Source organism: Petaurus breviceps, unplaced genomic scaffold (assembly GCF_028583685.1).
Source record: "Petaurus breviceps papuanus isolate PSGF00001 unplaced genomic scaffold, PetGlider_PUasm1.0 63, whole genome shotgun sequence".
In the NCBI taxonomy this organism is placed as follows: Eukaryota; Metazoa; Chordata; class Mammalia; order Diprotodontia; family Petauridae; genus Petaurus; species Petaurus breviceps.
The window spans coordinates 805,608-832,757 of NW_027186418.1; the positions used below are offsets into that span (position 1 = coordinate 805,608).

The following is a 27,150-nucleotide window of genomic DNA, read 5'->3' on the forward strand; positions in this document are numbered from 1 at the left end:
GAGTTCAAAAAGGATTTTGAAAATCAAATAAGAGAGGTAGAGAAAAATTGGCAGGAGAAATGAGAATAAGGCAAGAAAACCATGAGAAAAGATTCAACAGCTTGGTAAAGGAGACACACACCAAAAAAAAATGTTTAAGAAAATAACACCTTAAATAACAAACTAGGTTAAATGACCGAAGAGGTCCAAAAAAGCCAATGAAGAGAAGAATGCCTTAGAAAGTAGAATTGTCCAAATGGAAAAGGAGGTTCAAAAGCTCACTGAAGAAAATAATTCCTTCAGAATTAGAATGGAGCAAATGGAAGCTAATGACAATGAGAAATCAAGAAACAATAAAACAAAACCAAAAGAATGAAAAAATAGAAGACAATGTGAAATATCTCATTAGAAAAACAATTGACATGGAAAATAGATCTAAGAGAGAGAATTTTTAAATTATTGGAGTACCTGAAAGCCATGAACAGAAAAAGAGCTTAGACATTGGGAAATTATCAAGGAAAACTACCCTGATATTCCAGAGCCAGATGGTAAAATAGAAATTGAAAGAATCCACCAATCATCTCCTGAAAGAGATCCCCAAATGAAAACTGTCAAGAATATTGTAGCCAAATTCCAGAGTTCCCACATCAAGAAGAAAATATTGCAAGCATCCAGAAAAAAACAATTCAAGTATTGTGGAGCCACAGTTAGGATAGCACAAGATTTAACAGCTTCTACATTAAAGGATCAGATGGCTTGGAATATGATATTCCCAGAGGGCAAAGGAGCTAGGATTACAACCAAGAATCATCTACCAACAAAACTGAGAATACTCTTTCAGGGGAAAAAATGGCTATTCAATGAGATAGAGGACTTTCAAGAATTCTTGATGGAAAGACCAAAGCTGAACAGAAAATTTGACTTTCCAATACAAAACTCAAGAGAAGCATAAAAAGGTAAACTGGAAAGGGAAACCATAAGGGACTTAATAAAGTTAAACTGTTTACATTCCTACATGAGAGGAAGATATTTGTAACTCATAAGACCTTTCTCATTATTAGGGTAGTTAGAAGTAATATATATAGACAGAGGGCGTAGGTGTGAATTCAATATGAGGGATAATATCAAAAACATAAAATTAAAGGGTGAGAGAGGAATGTACTGGGAGAAAGAGGAAGGGAGAGGTAGAATGGGGCAAATTTTCTCACATAGAAGAGGCAAAAAAGCTTTTATGATGAAGGGGAAGAGGGGAGAGATGAGAGGGAGTGGGTGAACCTTACTCTTATCAGAATTGGCTCAAAGAGGGAATAACATACATGCAATTGGGGATAGAAATCCATCTTACCCTTCAGGAAAGTAGGAGGGGAAGGGGATAAGCAAAGGTGGTATGATAGAAGGGAGGGCAGATTGGAAGAGGGATAGTCAGAAGCAAAACATTCTTGAGGGGGATAGCATAAAAGGAGAGAAAGAATACAATAAATGGGGAGTAGGAGGAATAGGATGGAGAGAAATATAGTTAGCAATAATAAATATGAAAAATGTTGAAGCAAGTTTCTCTGATAAAGGCCTTAATTCTCAAACATATAGAGAACTGAGTCAGATTTCTAAAAATAAGAGCCATTCCCCAATGTGGTCTAAAGATATAACCAGTTTGCAAATGAAGTAATCAAAGCTACCTTATAACAATATGGAAAAAAATACTCTCGCTATTTTGGGGGCTTTTAAAATTTATTTACTATTAATTTACAACATTCAGTCCCACAAGTTTTTGAGTTCCAAATTTTCTACCCCTTTTCCCCCATGGTAGCATCCAATATAATATAGGTTCTACATTAAACATTAGTCAAGTTGTAAAGAAGAAGTATAATCAATGGAATGAATAATGAGGAAGAAGAAACAAAACAAAATGAAAAAGAGAAAGTAGTTTGCTTCAATCTGCATTCAGACATCATAACTCTTTCTCTGGATGTGGATAGCCTTTTCCATCATGAGTCCTTTGGAGTTGTCTTATAACCTTGCCTTGCTGAGGGGAGTTCAGTCTATCAAAGTCAGTCATCACAGATATGATGTGTCTGTAATTGTGTACAATGTTCTTCTGGTTCTACTCCCCTCACTCAGCATCAGTTTATATACATCTCTCCAGATTATTATCAAGTCCATCTATTCCTCGTTTCTTATACCACAATGGAATTCCATTACATTCGTATACTATAACTTGTTAAGCCATTCCCCAATTGATGGACATCCCTTTGATTTCCAATTCTTTGTCACCACAAAAAGAGCTGCTATAAGTATTTTTTTACATACTGGCCCTCCTCCCATTTGTATGATCTCTTTGGGATACAACCCCAGAAGTGTCTAACTCACTATTGATTGGAGAAATGCAAATTAAAACAGTTCTGAGGTACTATCTCATACCTATTAGATTGTCTAGTAGGAAAGAAGAAGTAAATGACAAATGTAGGAGGGTATGTGGGAAAAATGAGACCTTAATGCATTATTGGTGGAGTTGTAAACTGATTCAACCATTCTGTAGAGTAATTTGGGACTATGACCAAAGGGTTATAAAACCAGACAAACCCTTTGACCTAGAAATACCACTACTAGGTCTGTATCCTAAAAGAGATTTTTAAAAAAGGAAAAGGACCTATGTGTACAAAAATATTTAAAGCAGCTCTTTTCTGGAAATAAATAATTAGAATTTGAGGGGCTACCCATCAACTGGGGAATGGCTGAACAAGTTGTTGTATGTGATTATGATGGAAGACTATTGTACTATAAGAAAAGATGAGCAAAATGTTCTCAGAAATACCTGGAAAGACTTGCATGGACTGATGAAAAGTGCAATGTACTGTGCATAAAGTAACAGCCATATTATAAGATGATCAGCTGTGAATGACTTAGCTATTCTCACAATGCAATGATCATAGACAAATCTGAAGGATTTATGATGAAAAATGCTATCTAATCCCAGAGAAAGAATTAATGATGTCTGAATACAGATTGAAACATACTTTTTTAAACTTTATTTTTCTTGAGATTTTTTGTCTGCATTTTCTTTAACAACATAACTACTATGGATATGTTTTGCATGACTACACATGTATAACCTATATGGAATTGCTTGCCTTCTCAATAAGGAGGGGTAGGGATGGTGGAAAGGGGGGGGATTTAGAACTCAATGTTCTAAAAACAAAGTTTTTATGGTATTTATTTACTTTTGGTTTTCAACATTCACTTCCATAAGATTTTGATTTCCAGATTTTCTCTCCCTCCTGGCCCCCCTCCCAAGTTAGAGCCCAGTCTGATATAGGCTCTATTTATGCATTCATATTAAACATATTTTACATTAGTCTTTTGGAGTTGTCTTAGATCTTTGCATTGTTGAGAAGAGCAAAGTCAGTCTTCACACGATGTGGCTATACCTGTGTACAATGTTCTCCTGGTTCTGCTCATTTCACTCAACATCAGTTCATACAGTCTTTCCAGGTTTTTCTGAAGTCTGCTTGCTCATCATTTCTCATAGCACAATAATATTCCATTACATTCAAATACTACAACTTATTCAGTCATTCCACAATTGATGGAGCGCTCCTCAATTTCTAATTATTTGCTACCAAAAAAAAAAGCTGTCATAAATATTTTGTACATGTGGGTCCTTTTTTGCATTTTTATGGTCTCTTTGAGATACAGACCTAGAAGTAGTATTGCTGGGCCAAAGGGTATGCACATTTTTATAGCCCTTTGGGAATAGTTCCAGATTGCTCTTCAGAATGGTTGAATCAGTTCAAAACTTCACCAACAATGCATTAATGTTCCAATTTTCCCACATCTCCCGCATTTATAGTTTTCCTGTTTTGACATGTTATCCAATCTGATAGGTCTGATATAGTACCTCAGACTTGTTTTGATTTGTATTTCTCTAATCAATAGTGATTTAGAGCATTTTTTCATGTGACTATAGTTAGCTTTGATTTCTTTGTCTGAAAACTGCCTGTTCACATCCTATGATCATTTATCAATTAGGGAATGACTTGTATTCTTATAAATTTTACTCAGGTCTCTATATATTTTAGAAATAAGGCCTTTGTCAGAGACACTAGTTGTAAAAATTCTTTCCCAGTTTTCTGCTTCCCTCCTAATCTTTGTTGCATTGGTTTTGTTTGTGCAAAACCTTTTCAATTTAATGTAATGAAAATCATTCATTTTGCATTTCATAGTATTCTCTGTCTCTTGTTTAGTCATAAATGCCTCTGTTCTCCATAAATCTGAGAAGCAAACTATTCCTTGCTCTTCTAGTTTACTTATAGTTTTAAAAACAAATGTTAAAAATTGTTTTTACATGTAACTGGGGGAAATAAAATACTAGATAAATCAAAAAATAAAATTATTTTTAAATTACCACCACCAAATTTACATAACACTTCAAAGTTTGCAAAGCAATTTACACATCACATTTTATTTAATCCTCAGAAGAGCCCATTAAGTTAGATGGCAGTATTATCTCCATTTTACAAATGAGACTGAGACTGAGAACCATTAAATGACTTGCCCAGTGTCACACAGCTAGCAAGTATCTGATATGAACTTCAGTCTTCCTGACTCTTGCTGGGCTTTCTGCACTCTCTCCAATTTGTCACTTGGACTAGACATCTCATCTATTATTTTTGTTACCTCAGAAATAGTCAATTTGGATCTGAAAACTTCTCCATTCTCTTGCTTTGGGAGGTGGGAGAGAGGAATAAAAGTAATGCAAATATTATGCAAAGAGGAAGATTCCAGTTCAAATATGGAAGTGTTAAGAGGCAGCTTGGCTTGGAGCTAGTTGACTCCTGACACATGCTAGTTATGTGACCATGGACAAGTCATTTAAATTCCTATTGCCCTAAAACAATGTTTTCAAAATTGTTTTGACATTGCACCCTTATCAATTAAAAAAAAGGTTGCCTATAAATTATGTGCATTTACTACTGTATTATGTTACTTTATGAAATATAGACTAAATAGATATTAAAAAGGAGATTAAGGTAAAAAATGTTAAATATTTCGTTTTATTTCTTAATGGTACAAAAACCTGATTGTTCTCACAAAAAAAGTTAATATTTCAGTAAGAACAGTGTGCCCAAATATGCTTTTTTATTATTATAATTTCAAAACCCTGCATGCATGTCCTAGCAGATAGGAGAGACTTATAAAGAATAATTTTTTTTGGTAATTAATTATCCAGTTAATTTTATTTAAGTAGTTAGCCAAGCATGCAAATTACCCTAGTTAATTTATTGAAAGATATGCAAGACAACAATCAATACTGGGTCATAAGTCAGTGAAATGTTTATATTTATCAAAGTAATCTCTTTTAGGATAGAGATAGAGCCTATGAGTTCATTGGCATAGGGAGCTCCAAGGAGAGGAGATTTCTTCTATCAATGTGGACCTGTATCTTTCCTGCAATTGCCTTAGAATTACCTACAATTCTGAGAGGTAGTGACTTCTCCAGGGTCACGCAGCCTATATGTGTCAGACTGGACCTGAAAGTCAAGTCTTTCTGGCTCCCAGGCCAGAGTTCCATTTACTATTCCATGCTGCCCTTAATCATTTTCACAGCTTTTTATGTGGTTTCCTGATGGACTTGTTTTAGTACATATTTTATCTGAAATTACTTAATGCTACTATTACATTTTGTTTGAATTTCTAGTTTTATACAATTCTATTCAGATAACAGGAGAAGCAGAAATTCTGTAAGCTCTGTTTGTCATCTTCTCCCTCTCTGCATTTCTGTAATCTGTCCTCCTAGCATGGAATGCACTCCCTCTTCATCTTATGCCTGACAAAAGTCTTTTTCCCCCAGCAAGGATGAGCTTAGGTACCACCCTTTCCTTGATCTTCCTAGCTATAAGTTCTTTTCCCCCTAAATTTTTCTTGAGCTCTTTGTACATTAACCCTGAATTCATCATAACCTGCCCTGAATTATAGTTATTTCTGTACAGGACTGTATCTTTATTTTTGTAGTGTCAATACATAATGAATAAGCAAATATATTAAGAGCTCTCCATGTATTAGGTACTGTCCGAGGTGCTGGAGATACTAATACAAAAGTGAGATCAGTTCTCGTACTCAAAGAACTTAAATTTTGTTGGCTCTGGAGAGGGGTATGCAAAACAAAGAACACAGAGATAGGAACTGGGGTATCATGTATGGTGAAAAAAAAAGTGTTGCTGAAACATTTATTGAATGAGGGAAAAAATAATGTTCAATCAGTCTGGAAAGATAGGATAGAACCAAACTATAAACAGATTGAAATACCTAACAGAAGACTTTATATTTGATCCTAAGACATTAGAAAGCCATTGAAGCTTCATTTTGGGAAAGGAATGAGATGATCAAATGTTGAGGAATTTTGGTCACTGTAGGAATAAGATGAGCCATTACTGTATGAACTGGTCTTTTTTTATATCTGATAAATGCTGTCTCCAATAACCAGGAAAATGGGAGAGGGGAGATTTACTCTTTAACCATCAGTAGTCTCAAACACTACATGGAATGGTAGCTTGAATAGTAGTGGTGACAACTATGATAATAATACACACTTAGTCATTTTGGCTCTATAAAAATTCAGTGTTTTAAATTACAATACCTCCTATGAAAAAGGTAAATAAATGTTATAAACTAATTATTCTAAATCTTATTGATAAGTTGGCATACCTTACATGGGCCCAGGAATTTTGCAATACATTTTTTCCATCAAATTGTATATATAGACAGGATAGTACCTGAACAAAAGATTTCCCTAATGCCCCCAAACAACCTAGGGGAAGCCCTAGACTAGAGAATGTGCACAGATGAGATACTGAATCTATAGTCAGTCAACAAGCATTTAAGTGCTAACTATCAGCAAATGTGCTAATCAACAGAGGTATTAAAAAAGCAAGAACATAGTCCCTATTCTTCAAGACCTCCATTCTAATGGGGAAGAAAACGTACAAATACAATAGAAGTAAAAAGTAATTTCAGGGGGAAGGCATTCACGGGGTTGGGGGAGAGTCTAAGGAAAGTGTCCTGCAGAAGATAAGGTTTGAACTGAGTCTTGAAAGAGACCAGGGAAGCCAGGAGGCAGAAGTGAAGGGACAGGACATTTCAACCATGTAGAAAAGGCACAGAGTTGAAAAACAAAATGTTATGTACAAGGAACAGAAAAGAGGCCAGTATTGCTGGATCCAAGAGTATATGAGGATTCAAGAGTAAGAAGACTGGAAAGGTAGAACGGGACAAGGTAGTGAAGGACTTCAAAAGTCAAACAGAGGATTTTTTATTGAATCTTAGAGGTAATAGGGAGGCATCGGGGTTTATTGAGTAGAAAGGTGATGTGATTAGACTGGCAGTCTAGGAAATTACTTTGAAAACTAAATGGAGAATAGATTGGAGTAGGGATAGATTTGAAGGAAGGAGACCAACCAAAAGTTTATTGCAATAATCTAGGGGTGAGATGAGAAGGGTCTGCACCAGAGGATTGGTTTGTAAGTGGAGAGAAGAACATTATAGAAGAGATGTCATAGGGGTAGAAATGACAAAACTTGGCCACAGATTGAATACATGGGAAAAGTTGAGGATGACACTAAGGTTGCAAACCTGGGTGACTGGGAATATGATTCAGCCCTCAACAGTAATAGGAAACTTTAGAAAAAATAGGGTTTGGGAGGAAAGATAATGAGTTCTGTTTTAAACATATTGAGTTTGAGATGTTTGTAGTACCTCTAGATTAAGATATCCAATAGGTAGTTGGTGATGTAGTACTGGAGGTCAGGAGAGAGGTTTGGGTTGAATGAATGCCTCTGGGAATCATCTGCTTAGAAATGATCTTTGAACTCCTGGGAGTTCCACCAAACTACAAAGTATAGAAGGAGAAGGGAAAAGGGCCAAGGACAGACCTTTAGAAGTCACTCAGGGTCAAAGATCATGTCCTGGAGGAAAATTCAAGGAAGACAAACAGAGGCTAGGTAAGAGAAGAACCAGAAGAGGGTGGTATCACAAAAGCCTAGAGAGAAGAGTATGCATAAGAGGGTGATCAATAGTTTCAAAGGCTGCAGAGAGGTGGAGAAGCATGAGAGTTAAGCCCGTTTGATATGCAATTAAGAAATCATTTATAAATTTGGAGAAGGACCTTGCAGTTGAATAATGAGATGAGAAGCCAGACTGCAGATGATTTAGAAGAGGGTAAGAAGAGAGAAAGTGGTGGCACTATTTGAAGATGGCTTTCTCAAGGACTTTAAACACTAAGAAGAGGAGAAATGTTGAGATGATGCAAGTGGGGATGGTCAGATGAAGTAAGGGTATTTTAAATATGGGGAAACATCAGCATGTTTCTGAGCAGTAGGGAAGCATCTAGTAAATAGAGGAAGATGAAAGATTAGTGAGAGAATGGAGATGATAGAAGAAGCAATCTTCTGGAAAAGATGGGATGGAACGGTGTCAAGAGTGCATGTAGAGGTGCTAATTTTGACAAAGAGAAGGGCTAACTTCACATGAGACAGGAGTAAAAGAGGAAATACTGGAGGGAGATATCTGAGTTATGTGAGGTAAGGAAGCAGGGAAAAGAAAGAATTCTTAGCAAATGATCTCTACTTTTTTCTGTTGTTGAAGAGGCAATGTTTTCAGCTGAAATGGTAAGGGTATCCAAAATGGAATAAAGATTTTTAATGTTTTATATCTAAGATTATTCCCAATATCTGACTACTTGACACAGTCTGATGATCAGTAATGTTATATACTCATGAGACAGAAGTGTAGGTAGAGTACCTACAGGTAAAGAAAATGAATCATCTCCTATTTGTGGTATCCAAAAATATTTACACACACACACACACACACACACACACACACACACACACACACAAACATCCTCCTTTGGCATATGAAATTCTTGCATTCAAGATTCATTCTTTTGGGTTAAGGTATCATTGCCTCCTGAGGTCCCTGTTAAAATGCAAATACTCCTGGGAAGAGTAATATGTTAAAATTATGAATAATTAACAGCATAGCATGAATTGGTCTAGCAATGTGAAATGAAGCATGCTGTAACTGAAAGAACTCTGTCCTTGAACAGGATAAGCTTCAAGGCTCCTTTCAGGTCTCACTCCTTTGGTTCTGTCATTCAAACACCCTTTCCCCAGCTCTGGCATTCTATGCTCTATGATTATAAAGTCCCTTCATACTTTAAGATTCTGTGGTTATAGAATAGGCACATTTTAATAGAGGGAGAAGAAAGTTTAGACTTAAAGTAGCATTCATTAAAGATAGTAATACTCAAGTAGACACACCTGAGAAAGAGGACAAAGCATAAATAAACAACATACAAAGCAGAGGAACAAAATCTTAGAATTATAGAGATTGCACTGAGAAGCAAGAGATTTGAAGTACCATCTAGTACTTCAATGCACAAATCTCCTTGAAATTATCTCTGATAGAAGATCATCTGGCCTTTGCTTAAATATTATCTGATGACAAGGATCTATAAGCCCTCTTTATTGTTAGATAGTATTGATTATTACAAATCCCTTCCTTATAACTAGAGAGGTGCTAAAGCCAGCTGTTACTAGAAGTTAATTGTTAAATTTTCAGTGTATTTACACCTGAGAAATTGACAAATGCTACAAATTGGGACTTGATTAATTATTGTGTTGATTTTCTAGATTTAAGAAAGTAATTGAGAAAATGTTCATTTGCAGATTGGTATAATTCAGATTAAACTTAAAAGTGTGTCCAGCTTTTTGGACTCCCCTGCCTTGTCATGGTAGAATGGCTTTGATAGCTCAATGAACCTATAAGCTATACCATGCAGTTACCCAAGATAGACAGGTCGTAATGGAGAGTTCTGACAAAAATTGATCTACTGGAGAAAGATATGGCAAACTGTAGCAGCAAGCACCCTGACATACCCAGGGTACCTGCCAACATAGGTTCTTAGATCTGCTTTTCTAAAGGAAAGCAACTCAAAATGGGTTAACAATCTTGCTTTCATCAATCAAACATACAATTTACCTAGTTCAGGGGGGAAAGTCAGCACCCCAAACTTCAGAGTATACAGACAGAAGTTACAAGAAGACAGAGAACCACTTCAAACATACAGGCCTTCAACTGTCTGACCATTACATCCATACCTAGTCATGGTTACCAGAGAGGGAAGCATCAAATCTGGGTTTTCAAAGATGGGGGGCTCAATGGCTGCCCAGAGTCTCATCTGGTCAAATCACACAACACTTCTCAAAGTGAGCCCAAAAACAAAGCCTCGGAGGCATCAGGGTTTGTATAGCCTTCTCCTGGCTCAGAGAATGTAACAACCCTCTTGACCCACTGCCCAATAACAAAGTATCTCCTGAAAAACAAGCCTCCTGCCACAAGCTACAGGTACACTTAAGCCTATCAAAGGGCCTAGGGGCAGGGAAGGTCTTAAATTTACATTCCCATTACACAAACCACTCCACTATCCTTGCCAAGAAAACCCCTTGGACAGTATTAAAATGATAAAAGTGATGACATCAGATGATGAGCCCCTCAAGTCAGAAGGTGTTCAATACACTACTGGGAAGAGCAGAGGACAGCTACAAGTAGCTTCAGCACTAATGAAGTAACAGGACCAAAGTAAAAAAAAAAAGCTCAGCTGTGGATATGTTTGGTGACAAAAAGAAAGTCCAATGCTGTAAAGATTAGATGTGGTCAAACAGGAGATGGAAAGATTAAACATTGACATCTTAGATGTCAGTGGACTTAAATGGACAAGAATGGGTAAATTTAATTCAGACGATCACAACATATACTACTGTCAGCAAGAATCCCTTAGAAGAAATGGCATAGCCTTCATAGATAATAAAAGGAAGAGAAAAGCAGTACTGGGTATAATCTCAAAAATGACTGAATGATACCTATTTGAATACAAGTTCAAACCAGTTTAACATCACAGTAATCCAAGTCTGTGCTCCAACCACTGATACTGAAGAGATCAAAGTTGATCAGTTCTATGAAGACCTACAATGCTTTCTAGAAATAATACCAAAAAAAAAAGATGTAATATTAATAATAGGGAATTGTAATGCTAAAGTGGAAAATTAAAAGATAATTGAAATAACTTGGAGTACAAGATAAAGCAGGGCAGAGACTAACAGTTTCATCAAGAGAAGTCTCTGGTCATAGTAAATCCTCTTTTTCAACAACCCAAAAAGTAACTCTTCACATGGACATCACCAGATGGTCAATATAGAATTCAGATTGATTATATATTTTGCAGCCAAAGATGGAGAAGTTCTATATAGTCAGTTAAAACAAGACCTAGAGGTGACTATGACTCAGATCATGAGCTTCTTATTGCAAAATTCAGGTTTAAATTGAAGAAAGTAGTGAAAACCATCAGACCATATAGGTATGACCTAAATAATATTCCTTATGAATATTAAGTAAAGGTGATGAATAGATTTAAGGGATTAGATCTAGTAAACCATGTCTGAGAAACTATGGACAAAGTGCTCAATGTTGTACAGGAGTCAACAACAAAAAACATGCCAAAGGGAAAAGAAAAGCCAGGAAGCAAAATGGCTGTCTGATGAGGTTTTACAAATAACTAAAGAAAGAAGGAAAGCAAAAGGGAAAAGAGGAAGAGATAAGGAAAGATATACCCAAATGAATGCAGAATTCCAGAGAATAGCAAGGAGAGATAATAAGGTTTTCTTAAATGAGCAATGCAAAGAAATAAAGAGAACAATAGAATGGAAAAGACAAGAGATGTCTTCAAGAAAATTAGAGATATCAAAGGAAAACTTCATGTAAAAATGAGCATGATAAAAGAAAAAAATGGTAGGGATTTAACGTAAACAGAAGATATTAAGAAAAGGTGGCAAAGATACACAAAAGAACCTTACAAGAAAGATCCTCACATCACTGATAACCATGATGGTGTGTTTACTGATCTCTACATCTCCAGACATCCTGGAGAATGAAGTCAAGTGGGCCTTAGAAAGTATTGCCAACAAGGCTAGTGAAGGTGATGGAATTCCAATTGAGTTATTTAAAATCCCAAAAGACAATTCTGTAAAAGTGCTATACTCAATATGCTAGCAAAGTTGAAAAATCCAACAGTGGTCACTGGATTGGAAAAGATCGGTTTATGTCCCAGTCCTAAAGAATGGTAATGCCAAGTATTATTCACATTACCAAACAAGTGCATTCATTTCAGATGCCAATGTAAAGCCAAGCACAAGTAGCTTTCCAGAAGAATGATACTGTGAACAGCTTTTAAGGTTCTGATTACATAGTATAGTGAACACTCTATTCAATAACAAATCAGAGCAAAACATTCACAGTAAATCAAGGTACAGCATTCACAATGTTACAATTTATCACAGACAATCAAAATACAACATTCACAACAGCATTCACAAAATACAGAAAATGGCCACATAGTTTTTACTACAGTGGTCACACAGTTTTGAACAAAGTATAATCATTCAATCAATCACTTAGTAACTCAATCATTCAATCATCCTTAAGGAGGTTTGCCTCCTTAAGGATCACAAAATATAATAGTCAAAGTTCTCCACTCATGGGGCACACTAAGTTACAATATCAGTCACTACTCAGCACTCTCTTAAGGGGTAGTGTAAAATACACAGGCCATCCACCCCTCAGTCACAAATAAGTTACAGTCTTCTCAGTCAGTACACAGTATCCAAGTAAAGTCTTCTTTCAGCTTGACACAGGGTAGTCTCTCAGATTCCCTGGATCCCCTTCCATGGTCCCAGCTCCTATCTGGATTCACCAAACTGTCACTTGGGTTCAAAGGCAGACAGCTCCCAGTTCCTTGTCCAGCTCTCCATGCTGTCCCTGTTCCATGCTGAAACTCACAGTGTCCAGTCCACCTTAAATCCTTCATGGTCCTTGTTCCTAGGAAACCAAGGCTTAACAAAGCCACAAATAGGTCCATGCAAAGTACCACTATCACAATTATGCTTCCTCAGTTTTTGGCAGCTCCTAGGAGAAGCTGGTAGCTCCCCCAGCAGAAGCCCCAGCTGGTTCCCAGAATCAAAATCATTCTCTCCAGCCTAGGGGACCTTTCCTCTTCAGCCTCCCCAGTGGCAGCAGCTTCTGCCTCCATGAAGCTTGCTCCAAGAAGATCTGTCTGACCCAGCAGGGGCTTCTCCTTATATGTACATGACATTAGTTTCCAGTTTCAGCCATTTCCTGTTTCAACACCTTCCTGTTATGTCAGCAACAAAGGTTCATACCTTCTGTTTCTTTAACAATTAATTGCTAAGTGTTAAGTACCTGTTAGCTTTGCCATTACAAAGGGATTAAATTGAATTACCATTACAGTCAACAAGGTTATGCTTAAGATTCTGTAAGCTAGGTTTTGGCAATATGTGAACTGAGAATTACCAGAAGAGCAGGCTTGTTTTCAAAGAGGCAGAGGAACTAGAGACCAAATTGCCAACATTCACTGAATTATGGAGAAAGCAAGGGAGTTCCAGAAAAACATTTAATTTTCTTCATTGAATACACTAAAGCTTTTGACTCTGTGGATCACAATAAAATGTGGCAAGTCCTCAAAGACATGGGAGTACCAGATCATCTTACTTGTCTCCTAAGGAAATTGCATGCAGTCCAAGAAGCAACAGTTAAAACCAAACACAGAACAACTGATTGGTTTAAGATTAGAAAAGGAATACAACAAGGCTGTATATTGTCACCTTATTTATTTAATTTACATGCAGAGTACAGCATGCAAAATGCCAGACTGGATGAATCAAAAGTTGGAATTATGGTTGTCAGGAGAAAAATCAACAACCTCAGATATACAGGCAATACCACTTTGATGGGAGAATGTAGAGAGGAATTAAGAAGCCTCTTAATGAGAGTGAAAGAGGAGAGTGTAAAGGCTGACTTGAAGTTTAACTTAAAAAAAACAAAAACAGAGATCTTGGCAACTGGTCCCATTAGAAGAAATGCAAGTAGTGCCAGACTTAATATTCTTGGGCTCAAAGATCATTGTGGACAGCTGCTGGAGCTGTGAAATTAAAAGACATTTGCTCCTTGAAAGGAAAGCTAGAGCAAATCTGGACAGGGATACTAAAAAGCAGAGATATCACCTTGCCGACAAATGTTTATATAGTGAAACTATTGTTTTTCCAATAGCAATGTATGGTTGTGAGAGTAGGACTATGAGGAAAGCTGAACACAGAATTGACGCATTTTAGTTGTGGTGCTGGAGAAGACTTTTGAGAATCTCTTGAATAGCGATCAAATCAGTCAATAAATTAATTAAGGCTATTCACCTGAAGGTCAAATACTGGAATATTCTGACCACGTAATGAGAAGGCAGGACTTATGGGAAAAGATCCTGATTTTAGGAAAGATTGAAGGCAAAAGGAAAAGGGGATGGCAAAGGATGAGTTGGCTAGAGAGTATCATGGAAACAAAGAACATTAGATTTTGGGAGATAGTGAAGGATAGAAGGGCTTGGTGTGCTATGGTCCATGGGGTTACAAAAGGTAAGACATGACTGAACAACAACAAACCTTTTTGGAGAGTCAGATGCAAAAGCTTTATCAGCATATCCCTTCTTGTATGGGCCAGAAATCTGTCTTCTTGCTACCTTTGGTCCCAGTTCTCAGTGCAGAACAGATAATAGACTGGGGTAAGTGACTCTTGATTAATATATCTAGATTTGTAGCCAGTCTTGTCCTACAAAGCTTTTCCTTTAGTTATTAGAAATGACTGATTTTTCCACTCTGGAATGTTCTTACTAAAAAGCTAGCCCTTCCCTGGTTAGATGTAATATGAAGTTTAGCATTCAGTTCTGGCTCTATATTTTAGGAAGGACACCAACCAATTGAATACAGGGTTTTCAGGATAACAGAGACACAATAGTCAATTCTGACACCTAAGAAAAGTTCCCTATATATGCCTTCAAATTTACTTTTTATAAGAACTTCAGTTGGGGAGGGGGGATCCTAAGAACACAATACACCATAAGGGAAGAAACCCTGAAATACACAGTCAGGAGACAGAGAATATAGATCATGGGCCCCTTGGGTCTCTGCCTTCTAGATACCTTGAGATCAATTTGGGGGAGAAAAAGCTGTGGAATAGAGCTGGACAAGGAAAAACTTACCTGGGGTGCAATTGCTGGAGAAGTATATCATTTGCTAGCTTCATATTTTAATTAATGATTCTTACTAATTAGGTGCTAAGCTTAATTGTTTCTATGCTTCTTAAGAAGTTGTGTTATCAATGTCCTTTGAATTTTGGCATCCTGGGACAAAGCCCTAGTCAGGACACCATAATTATGACTGAAAGATTTCTAGAGGCCTGGACTCTATGACCTATGAGAATTGTGTAAAGAAACTGAGGGAGTAGGAAATGTGCTGTGGAGAAGACGTAAGAGGGGACTTGATTCCTTCTATAATTTTTGTTGTTCAGCCATTTCAGCTGCATCTGACTCCTCATGATTCCATTTGGGGTTTTCTTGGCAAAGATACTGAAGTGGTTTGCCATTTCCTTCTCCAACTTTCCATAATACAGAGTACTGCCTTTGAAATCAGTTGACCTGGGTTCAAATTCCAATTCCTAATAACTGTGACTTTGAGAAACTACAGTATATATACTCATTTCTCTTCCCCTCCATTTCTGTAAAATGGGGATCAAAATAATAGTTATCATGTGTATAACATTTGAAGGTTTGAAAAGTACTGTACATACGTTATTTAATTCTACTCTCATAGCAACTCTGTGAGGAAGGTGCTTTTAAGAGAGGTAAAGTGACTTGTCTGTGATCACACATCTATGAAATGTCTGAAACCAGAGTCCTACCCAGGTTTTCTTGACTCCAATTCCATCCTGTTATCGAGTATGCCATACTATTTTGTAGTGATATTTTCACTATCTGACTTATGGAGTTGCTGTAAAGAAATAATTTTAAACCCCAAACAATATTTAAATGTTGTTATCATATTTTTGTCTTTAGTTGTCTAATCTAGTCCAGATGTCAATATTGTCTTTGAACCAGCTGTAATCCAAAGAGGTCTTGGGTCTGTACTGCAGTCTGATTAAACAGAGTGAAAATATTGGGGCCTTTGAGGCCTGATGTCATATTTCCTTGTCATAATGGGCAGTTGGCTGGCCCATAGGGACAGCTATCCACATTACTTTCCACATCAGAGAAACATTTGACCACAGTTGCAGGTCTCCAGATGTTGATGCATCTGCCATCCTAGATTAACCATAAAGATCTGAAGATTTTAATCTACTTCCAGACCAGCCTTCTGCACTCTAGGAGATGCAGTGGTCAAGAGAATATTCCTCAAGGCATGGATTGAGAAATAGTCACTCAATCTAGGAACCTCTTATTTTCCAAGCTTCCACTAACCCAGAAGTTGCTGAAAAGAGAGTGTCAGATGCTAGTACAGACTAGGCAAATTCCCGCAGAACCAATTTACAGACTAGATTTCCCAGACTTAAGCCAGTAGTTCTCCCTCTTATTCCTTATGAAAAGTGCAACAAAGTTACCCAAAAAGCACCCAAGAAATCAATCAATTATTTCATTCATTTTAAACTTTTGTGAATCACTTGCTATGTGCATTGTCCTAGGTGCTGCAGGTAAGACACGAGGATAAATAGGAAATAATAATCTCACTGTCTTGTACATAGATAAACAATACAAATCCCTTTTATAAGTAAACTTCTAGGAAAAGTTGTTTATACTCACTTCTTCTACTCTCTCACTTCCCACTTAGCTTCTCAACCCTTTTGAATCTAATTCCAAACCCACTCCACTGAAAGTGCCCTCTCCATGGTGCCCGGTGATTTCATTAACTGCTAAACCCCTTGGTTTATTGCTTAGTCTTTATCCTACTTGACTGACCTATCTGACACTATAGACACTATTGACAATCTTCTCCTCTTACATACTCTCTCCTCTCTTGGTTTCTGTAATGCCACTCTCTCCTGCTTCTGCTTCTTCCTATATTATCACTCCTCCTCAGTCCTTTTTCCAGGATCATAATCCCACATCTTGTCCTTGTGTAACTGTTCCCCAAGGTTTTGTCCTGGACTTTCTTCCCTTCTCTCTCTCTATACTCTTTCCCTTAGAGAGTCCATTAATTCCTGTGAATTCACTTATAATCTACATCAGACATTCTTAAATAATTGTTTGGCATTCTGGTGAAGCTTATGGACTCCTCAGAATGATGTTTTAAAATGCATAAAATGAAATGCATAGGATTACAAATGAAACCAATTATGATGAAATAAAGTTATAAAAATATTTTTAAAACAGAATTCATGGATCCCAAGTTAAATACCCTTATTCTATACAGATAACTCATATATAAACATATATGTGCATAGTGTATATGTACATGCACATAGAAGCACACGTGTGTTTATGTGTAAGTAGTGTATACATATGCATGTGTGTATATTGTATGTGTGTGCACACATACATGTCCTGTGTTGCTAAATGCCTGTTGAACATCTCTAAATGAGTATCCTTGTAGGCATCTGAAATAATGTCCAGAGTCATTGTCTTCTCCCCTAACCCTGCCCCACCTCTGAATTTGTGAAAGGCATCAGTATGCTTTCAATCACCCAGGATAACAACCTTAGCCATCCTTGATTGTTCCCCTCATATCTAATCACTTATCAAGTCTCATTGTTACTTCCACATCCCTTCCAATTGTCCCTTTCTGTACATTCATGCTGCCATTTTTTTCCATTTGGGCCCCTATTATCCACTTTGCTGAACTATAATAGCCTCCTAACTGATCCTCCTCTATGCAGTCTCCCCTTTCTCCAATCCAACCTCCATACTGTTGCCAAAATAATCTTCTTAAGGCATAGACAGATCTAACCATGCCACCCTTTGCCCAAAAATCTTTAATGTTCCCTATTGCCTCTAGGATACAAAATCTTCAGCCAGTTTGTAAAAGCCCCCCTCAATCTGGTTATAACCCACCTTTCCAGATTTCAGATAATTATCTTCCTCCCTTTATGAACACTTCATTCAGGATAAACTGACCCTCAGGAGAGTGAGCATGGTGAAGTGGATAGGGCACTGGGCTTAAAGTCAGGAAGATCTGAGTTCTAATCCTGCATCAAACATTTACTAGCTCTGTGACTCTGGGCAAATCTCTGAACTGATAAGCTGTTTCTGAAAATTGACCATTCCATCTTCTACATCTGTATGTTCTTTTGCAATACTGTGCCCATGCTCAGAATGTCTTCTCAACCTCTCAATGTTTTGACTTTCAATCAGAGTTCCAGCTCAGTTGACACCTTTTCCATGAAGCCTAATTAAGCCTAATCTCCCCAATTATTAATGTTGATGCTCTTTCTTACAGTTCCTTTGTATATATTTACTTGTTATTTGGGTGTCTCTTTTGTCTTCATCACTCCAATAGAATATGGACTTCTTGAGGGCAGAGACTGAGTTTTTAAATTTTTATATTCCTAGCAACAGTGCTTTGCATATAGTAGGTGTTTAATAAATATTGAATTGGAATACATGGTGTTATGAGATCACAGAGAGGAATGGGGAATGTGAGAATCAGGAAACAAAGCACTGACTATATACAGAACAGTGTTCTTGGCTCTATAAGAAAAATAAAATTTAGATAAAATGTAACTGTTGGCCCCATGGAGATTTTAATTTAGTAGTGGAAAAAAGCAAACAGAGGATTATAGGGTGTCCCTAAAGTCTGGACATGTAGAAAATCTCATTAACTATGCATATTTTCAAGAAATGGAATAAATGAAATTTTCAACAGCATTTTATTTAATTAGCACAAATGAGACTTCATAGGAAGACATAGGAGACACATAGGAAATCTCACTAATTAATTTAATTAAATTAATATCATTAATATGGAAAATAGTCCCCAATAGCTAATGAAAGCATTTATTCCATATGAAATTGTCATGGCTAAAATTTATGCTAATTAAATAAAATGTTGAAAATTTCATTCATTTCATTTCTTGAAAATATGCATAATTAATGAGATTTCCTATGTGTCCAGACTTTAGGGACGCCCTGTACAATCCACAATATTATATGATAAGTGTCCTAGAAACACACAAAACAAAATGCCAAGTGAAGGGAGTGGGAGGAAGAAGAGTCCTCCCAGTTCCAAGTTGTTACTGGTTGAGCCATGGGATAAGAAAATGGTATCTAAGCAGGGTGAATTCTATTTGCTCTTTAAAGCTTGAGTAGAAGTTCAACAGGTAAAGAAGAGAGGGAATTCAATTAATAGGGAAAAGTGTGAACAAAAACATGGAGGCAGGAGAGAATAGTTCAGGTTCCAGATTCTAGACTGGCTTAAGGAGAGCCAGTTTTTTGAAGAGTTGGCATTTTAGCTTCTCTCATGAACTCAGTCCAAAGTTTGTCAAGAGAAATAGACATGATTGGTCAGTCAACAAACATTTATTAAGCACCTACAATGTACCAGGTCTCATATCTTAAGGAATTTCATTGGGGAAATCTAATTGAGAAAATAACACTACCATGTGTGATACTATTCAAGGATTTTTGTTGTAGTTCAGTCATATCCTATCTTTCATGACTCCAGTTTTGGGGTTTTCTTGACAAAGATCCTGGAGTGTCTTGCCATTTCCTTCTCTATCTTATTTACAGATGAAATTAAGGCAAACAGAATTAAGTGAGTTTTCCAGGGTTACACAGTCAATAAGTATCTGATCTGAACTCATGAAGATGAGTCTTCCTGATCCCAAGTCCAGCGCTCTATCCACTGTGCCCTTCACAATTCAAGGACAGAATAGTGTAGAAACTGGCACTAACTGTGTATTATGAACCATAGGTGGAAAACACCTTCCTCCATCCATTCTTTATCCTCTCTTATCCACCTTCTAAATAGAACCAGATTATCTTCCTTGTATATAGATGTATTTAAGTCACTCCTCTGCTCAAAACTGTCCACTAGTTCTTTACTTTTACCAAGTAAAGTTCAAAACCTTTGGTCCAACCTACTTCTTTATTCTGTCAAATATTACTGTGTTCTGTGTACTCTATACTCCAGCAAAACTGTACTCACAATCCCTGGGAGTTCTTCCGCAATTGTGTCTTTACTGTAGTTAGGGCTTTGGTAGCCACCCTGCTCTGATTAAACAAAGATGAAGAAGACTGAATCTCCTGAGGTATCCAACTGAAGTAAGGCCTGTGCTTTTCCCAAAGGTGGGAACCTTGAATATCAACAAGGCATGAATCAGTACAAGTCTTTGAACTCTAAGCTGCACATCAGGTACAGACTCCTCCCTCTTCAGTATTTAGTATTACATTACATTCATATGCCACAACTTGTTCAGCCATTCCTCAATTGATGAGAATCCTCTCAATTTCCAATTCTTTGCCACCACAAAAAGAGTTGCTATGAACATTTTTGTACATGTGGGTCCTTTTTCCATTTTTATGCTATCTTTGGGATATAGACCTATAAGGGGTATTGCTGGGTCAAAACTTTTCAAAAAAAATTAGTGTCCATCTGGAAATTGACTTTCTTTAATCCTTCAATGTTTTTTTTTAAATTTGTGTCATTTCAAAAAAAAAACTTTTTTTAAATGATGCATCTTAAATTTATTAATTTATTATAAATTTGTGGGGGGTTTTCCTGCATTGAAATTTTGATGACACAATATTACCGTGTAACATCATATTGTAATCAAATCATTACATGTACATATTCCTGGAAAGGCAAGCTGGACTTCCCAAAAATGGAAGACACATTCACCTGCCAGTACCTGCTTGTTAAAACCTGTTGGTGGACTTGACCACTGATAGATTATATCTTGCATTTTGTGTGTTTATTTGGAAAATAATATAATCTCTACGACTTTAACTCTTTTACACATCAAATTAAACATGTACTAATGGTTTCTCAAAATTCTCTTCTCTTCTTTCCTTATGCTTCCGCCCTTATTTTTATTTAATGCCCCCCAATTGCACCCAAAGCTACTACTGCCCCCCATGATTCCAGCATCCCCCAGGGGGTGGTATCACCCACTTTGGGAACCTATGATAGACATCTAGCACCTTGTCCATGTCCCCATCAAAATCCTTCACATGAAATCCCAAAAGTACCCCAGAAGCCTTCTTCTCCATCTCTTGACATTGCTTGAGCACTACTTTGTGCATTACTTTGTATTATAGTTATTTTTATGGGTCTTCCTAGTCTGTAAGCCCTATAAAGAGATTGTCTGACATATAGCAGGTGCTTAATAATTAATCATTGATTGATCGAAGTGAAGGCAGAGGCTGTGTCTTTTCTATACTTTGAAGCTCCCTGGTTTCTGGTGTTGTATTCATCACGCAGGAGGCATGTAATAAGTATTTATTGAATTGAACTGAAGAAGATAAGGGAGAGCTAAGTATTTAATTTCCCATATAGTTGTGTACTACCTGTCAATGATATAGTGGAAAGAGACCTGGATATAGAATTAGAGGACCTGGATACAAAGTATGGCTTGGCTAATTATCACCTATGCCACCAATTCACTTGTCTTCTCTGGGCCTCAGTTTCCTTATCTGTAAAATGAAGGGATTGGATCAGATCAGAGTTGTGTGAATTTATTTTCTAAAATATTTTCAAAGCTTTAAATTAGTATAATTGGTTCCCTCATTATTCCTATGCGTTTTGTTTTGTGCATTTAAAAACATTATTCCAAAAGGGATCTATAAATTTCACTCAACTGAAAAGGAGTCCCTGACACACAAAAGAATAAAAGAAGAAGCCTTGGACTAAATGATCTTTAAGGGTTCTTTTCATCTTCAAATCTATGATCTGCCTCTGATAAATTCTCAGTAACATTTGCTTTTTTCTACATCTCCCGGGTGATCCAGTAACCTGCTGAGATGAGGAATTGGTTGAAAGCCTTCTGGACAACGTCCAATGCTGATAAAAGAATGATTTGGGCCGGCAATCTTGGCACTTAAAAGGCTCATGCTCATATATGTTGTATATGTCCCATGCTTCCACATTCCTATACACCTATTCAGCCTTACCTTCCAAAACTTCCTGTCCTATGTGCCGGCTAAACTGGATTTCTCGTCATGCCCTCCCATCTCATCCTACCCTCTACCAACTTCATACCTTGGATTACCTGTCTTTGAAGGAGAGTAACTCCAGCCTCTATCTCCACCTGGGGAAATCCTTTTTTTCCTAAAATGTCCAACTCAAATATTACCTTTTCCATGGAACTTTTGATAATTCCCTCCTATTCCATACCTCACTTATTGGAGTCGGGTTGATATTTGAATTTGTATTATAGTTATTTGTATATATATATATATATGTATATGTATATATATATATGTGTGTGTATATATATGTGTGTGTGTGTGTGTGTGTGTGTATATATACCTTCTCTCTGTGAACTATCCCATGAGGACTTAGGGTTTTAACTTACTTTGGAGTCATGCATGAAAGGAGTCCACACTCACCTCTCATTTGGTTTAGGGTGTTTATTGGCAAGGACACTCAACAGCAACCTCTACACCTCAGCCCATAGTCATCTCTGAATCTGAGAATATCCAAGTGCTGATAACTTTTTTGGCAATGCATCCTCTCTGAGTGGGAGCCAGCTGGTCTTCCACAATGGGATGGAATGGTTTTTGGGAGGCTGGAAAAGCCAGTATCACAGATTTCTCTAGTGCTACAGCCTGGTCTGAAATCTGCCAGAATTAAGAATTATTTTCGGGGGGCCAGGTGGTGCAGTGAGTAAGAGCGCCGGCCCCAGTGTCAGGAGACCTGGAATCGGTTCTGGCCTCAGATATTTAACACCCACACAAAATAACTGGCCGTGTAACCTTGAGCAAGTTACTTAACCCCGATTGCTTTAAAAGAAATTATTTTCTAGCTTAGGATCCTCTTGTTCAAAGTGGGGAGGGGGCCAATGTATAAGTTTTGCATAGTTTCTAGTAACATGTCATAAAAAATCATAGTCTGAGCATTACAGAGTGTTCTAATCATGATCAAGCAATCCAGAATTCTCCAATGGGGGCTCTCAAGCAAGAGCATGCTCTTTCAGTTGGATCAAAAACCAGTTAGTGAGGTCATAAGTAGCTGTGAGGCAGGGGAGAGATTATGCCAAACGCCATCTGCCTGATTGGTGGCAGGGGTATTTTTGTCTTTCTTTGTATCTCTAGTGCTTAGCACAGCACCTGACACCTACATGCTTAATAAATGATTATTGACTGACTATTATTTGGACCAAACATAGGATTCAAGCACAAAAAAAGAAGCAATTGCAGGAACTGGCCAGTCGGTTACCCATGAGTGGGGGCATGCTATGTTTCATTAGTCACATAGGCTTATAGTGACCAAGTCCTCTGAACAGCAAGATTCCCCTCTTAGATCAGATATGTGATTTAATGGTAAAAACATTGAATGTGAAATCAGAAGACCGAGGGCTGAGTACTGACTCTGCCATTGACTAACTGTGATTATCGGCCAGTTGATTCATCTCTTTCCTCATTTGTAAACTGGAGACTATACTATTTGCCCGAATTACTTCCATAGTTGTGAGAAAAGCCTTTATGTTGTGCCATAGAAATGTGAGTAGTTGTGGTGATGAGCACTTTGAGCCCAGGGATAACGGGTGCCTTGTTTATTTTATACTGCCCACAGTTCCTAGGACAATGTTTTGTACACCATAGAGACTGGCCCATACTGGTATAATTTAACATAGTTGTGTCAGCTTCAGACGTGCCCTCTGAGTGAAAAAGAAAAGAGAACCAATGTGGTCGGTCAATCTAATATTTACTGATGCTCGTATGGCTATGTGAGACATCTGGAAGGCAGACTCTGATTTTCCCTTTTCTTCCAGATGTGTGCACAGACTGGGCATTGCTCTTCCTAGTTTCCCAGAGGTGAGCTGGGCTTCCAGAGCGTACTCCCCTAGTGTCCTTAACTTAGCCTGTACCTTAGGCAACTTCACTACATCTGGGAGAATATTACTTTTAGACAATTCTACCCAGAATCCAGACTGATCCTCCAACCTGAGATGGACCTGAGAAAAATAAACACTTCTAACAATTATAACTTTTTTAAAGGGGCATGGGAAAACTTAGGACATTTCCTTCACTTTAAAGTCTTTGAAGGCTGCATGACCATTTATGAAATCAATTGTAAAAGGGATAAACTGGTTGTCCTCTCAGGTTCCTTCCAACTCTGAGACTCAGTGATTTTAATGAAAAAGAATAAATAATAGAATTATATTCGGTAAATATTTATTAAGTCCTTACTACATATAAGCCCTGTGCTAAATATTAGACATACAAAGTTAATACGAGATGTGGTCTCTGCCCTTTAGAATTGTTGTTGTTCACCCTTTGTTTTCGAAGAGGATCAATGAAATCAGGAAGGTGATGTCTTGACTTACAAGTGAATTGGATTTAAGTGAGGCAGGGCTGTGAAAAGTTAGCTGCCTCACTTTCTTCTCCAGGGTCATTGAGGTCCAGTGGCAAGACATAAGACAGCTGGTGATGGCCCATGTCTTTTAGAAATTCCTAATTTAAAGGAGGGGGGAGGAGATAAGCCATACTTACAAATAAATATGATACAAGGTCAAGTATGATAAATGGTAAGGCAGATATGCAGACAAAATGCTCTTAAACAATTGGGGGAGACAAAGATCACTTTCAACTGGAAGGATCAGGAAAGACTTCATGGGTGAGGTGGCACCTTGTCAATACAGATACAGCAAATTCTGTGATACCCAGGCCCAGTAGAAGGAGATAAGAAGCTCCCAGGAAGACAATAAAGCAAACCATCTTTATTGAGCAGACATGCTCACAAAATAAAGGGTAATCAGGGAGAATGATGGAAACAAGGCAGATCTTCTGGGCTCTTGGTTGGAATAGGACACCCACCTAGGACACCTCTTCCAAACCAGTGAAGTCTGGTGGGATTTTACAGATTCTTAGGTCTAATAGATTAAGAAGCCTGAACCTATGGACCAACCCATCCTGATTCAGATTAGTGGGGGGAGATGGGAGGGGCGAAGGGGGGAAAGAAGACTCCTGGGACAAGCAAAGGGTCCTTGGACTGTTATTGCTGGTCTTACATTTGCAGGATAACTCAGCTTCCCTGACAGGGATTTCTGGGCTTCTTCGATTAGCTGGGCAGGCAGGAAAATGTATTCCTGACACACTTCAACTTGAAGTTGGCCTTTAAGAATCATGGCATCTTCCAGTTCAAAGGGATCTTAAAGGTTATACAGCCCACTGATGCCATAACATCACCACCAAGTGACTGCTTGACATCCCTTTAAATATCTCCTGTGATAAGGAAGCTCACGACATTGTGGGGCAGCTAGGATTATTAGGCAGGGTTTTTCCTCATTTTTATCTGAAATCTCCCTTCCTCCAATTTGCTGCTCATTGGTCCTAGCTCTGTAGCTAGATGGAGCAATAGACAGAGTGCTGGGCCTGAAGTCAGGAAGACTCCTTTTCCTCAGTTCAAATCAGGCCTCAGACATCTACTAGTTGTGTGACTTTGGGCAAGTCACTCAACCCTGTTTGCTCCAGTTTTTTCATTTGTAAAATGAGCTGGAGAACACACATATCTTTGCCAAAAAAATCCCAAATTGGGTCATTTAGAGTTGGACACGACGGTAACAACTGAACAACAATGGTCTTAGGGAATGATACAGAAGAAGCATAGGCCCTCTTCACCATGATGACCCCTCATATATTTGAAGACATGATCAAAACTGTCATGGTTTTCTACATTTTTCACACAGATTGTTAGCTGTCTGAGTGAACCTTTTAGACCTGGTTTTTATTTTTATTTTACTTCTTGTTTTAGTCGTAGAAAGTAGTAGAATGGGTGGAACTTACAACTCTGCACTATGTTTGTTTTCATGTGATATCCCACGTTAGCTGGCCAGCTCCTTGAGGGCAAGGACTGTCTTTTGCCTTTTTTTTGTATCCCTGGCACTTAGTAGTACCTGGCACATAAGTAGACTCTTAATAAATTGATTGATTACTTGCCCTGGAAAATCTATTCTTCCCCTGTCTCTCCCAGACCAAACAGAATAGTACCCAGCTTTGTATTATATTCAGACCACCTTACCCCAGCCAGCGCCTTCCCACTCAATCATGCTTTTGCCTTCTCTCCTGCGTTATTAACCATAGATATCAATGTTTGCCCCTGGTTCAGTCCTTGCTTGCTATTTCAGTCATGTTTCTATAATGACTCATCTGACAACAGGTGGATTGGGGGAATGTATCTAATTATACCAATTAGCATTGAGTGATAGTGTCATGGAATGAGAATTAGCTCCTCCACAGCCTTCCCCTCAGGGACCAGTTTTCCTAAATATTCCCCTTTTACAGAAGAGGAAACTGAGGCACAAAAAATGAAGGGCTATACATTTCACACACTTCCATCACGCCATCCTAAATCTGCCAAAGTTCATAAAACTAGTCAGAAAAAAAGAGGCAAGATAAAAGCTCATCTTCCAGTCCATGCCATAAAATCTAATCACAACAGATGTTAGGGCTACCCTGTTGAGAGGCCGGATTTGGTTACCCCCTCAACAAAGCATATTTTCCAGGAAGACATGGAAAACACTAGTTGACATATTGAGATTTGAAGTTCCTACTGTGCCCCAAGTGGTGCTAGAGAAGGCATGATGGTTTTAAGGTCCAGTGACCCAAGTTTGAATCCCACCTTGGGTCACTTAGTACCTGTGTGATCATGGGCAAATTACCCAACTTCTCAGGACCTGAGATTCCACATCTACAAAATGAGAGGAGAGACAAGATGATGTCCAAGGGTCATTCTAGCTCCAAATCAATGATTCTGTGATCTCCCCTCCCAGCAGCTTACCCAAGGTCACGTAGTGAGTTTGTGAGAGAGTCCCCAGTAGAATCCATGATCCAAATTTTAAGTTTCTCACTATCAGAGTTGCTAGGAAAAGAAGAGTGGAATAGCAGAATGAATTTGGTTTAGGAGTCAAAAGCTAGTTTTAGCTCTGCTTCTGACTAGCTATGTGCTACCCCCCCACACTTTCTCTGGGTCCTAATTTTCCTACTAATTCTTGGCATTTAAGTTTTCTCTTAGGATGTTGTTGTCTTGTTCAGTTGCTACCAACTCTTCATGACCACATTTGGGGTTT

General features: G+C 37.9%; 1 protein-coding gene and 1 long non-coding RNA gene across 4 annotated transcripts in view; one reads left to right on the forward strand and one right to left on the reverse strand.

Annotated features, from left to right (window-relative positions):
* LOC138173634 (ena/VASP-like protein) overlaps window positions 1–27,150 on the forward strand; it is a 285,460-nt gene that overhangs the window by 61,870 nt on the left and 196,440 nt on the right. The gene's annotated exons all lie outside the window — the stretch shown is intronic.
* LOC138173637 (uncharacterized) overlaps window positions 24,282–27,150 on the reverse strand; it is a 48,893-nt gene continuing 46,024 nt past the window's right edge. For 2 of the 3 annotated variants that reach the window (XR_011171473.1, XR_011171471.1), the window contains exons 4-6: window positions 26,862–26,942; window positions 26,720–26,771; window positions 24,282–24,535 (exon numbers count right to left, since the gene is read on the reverse strand). This is a non-coding gene — a long non-coding RNA (uncharacterized lncRNA). The remainder of the gene's footprint in view (window positions 24,536–26,719; window positions 26,772–26,861; window positions 26,943–27,150) is intronic. The other variant, XR_011171472.1, reaches the window with a different exon arrangement.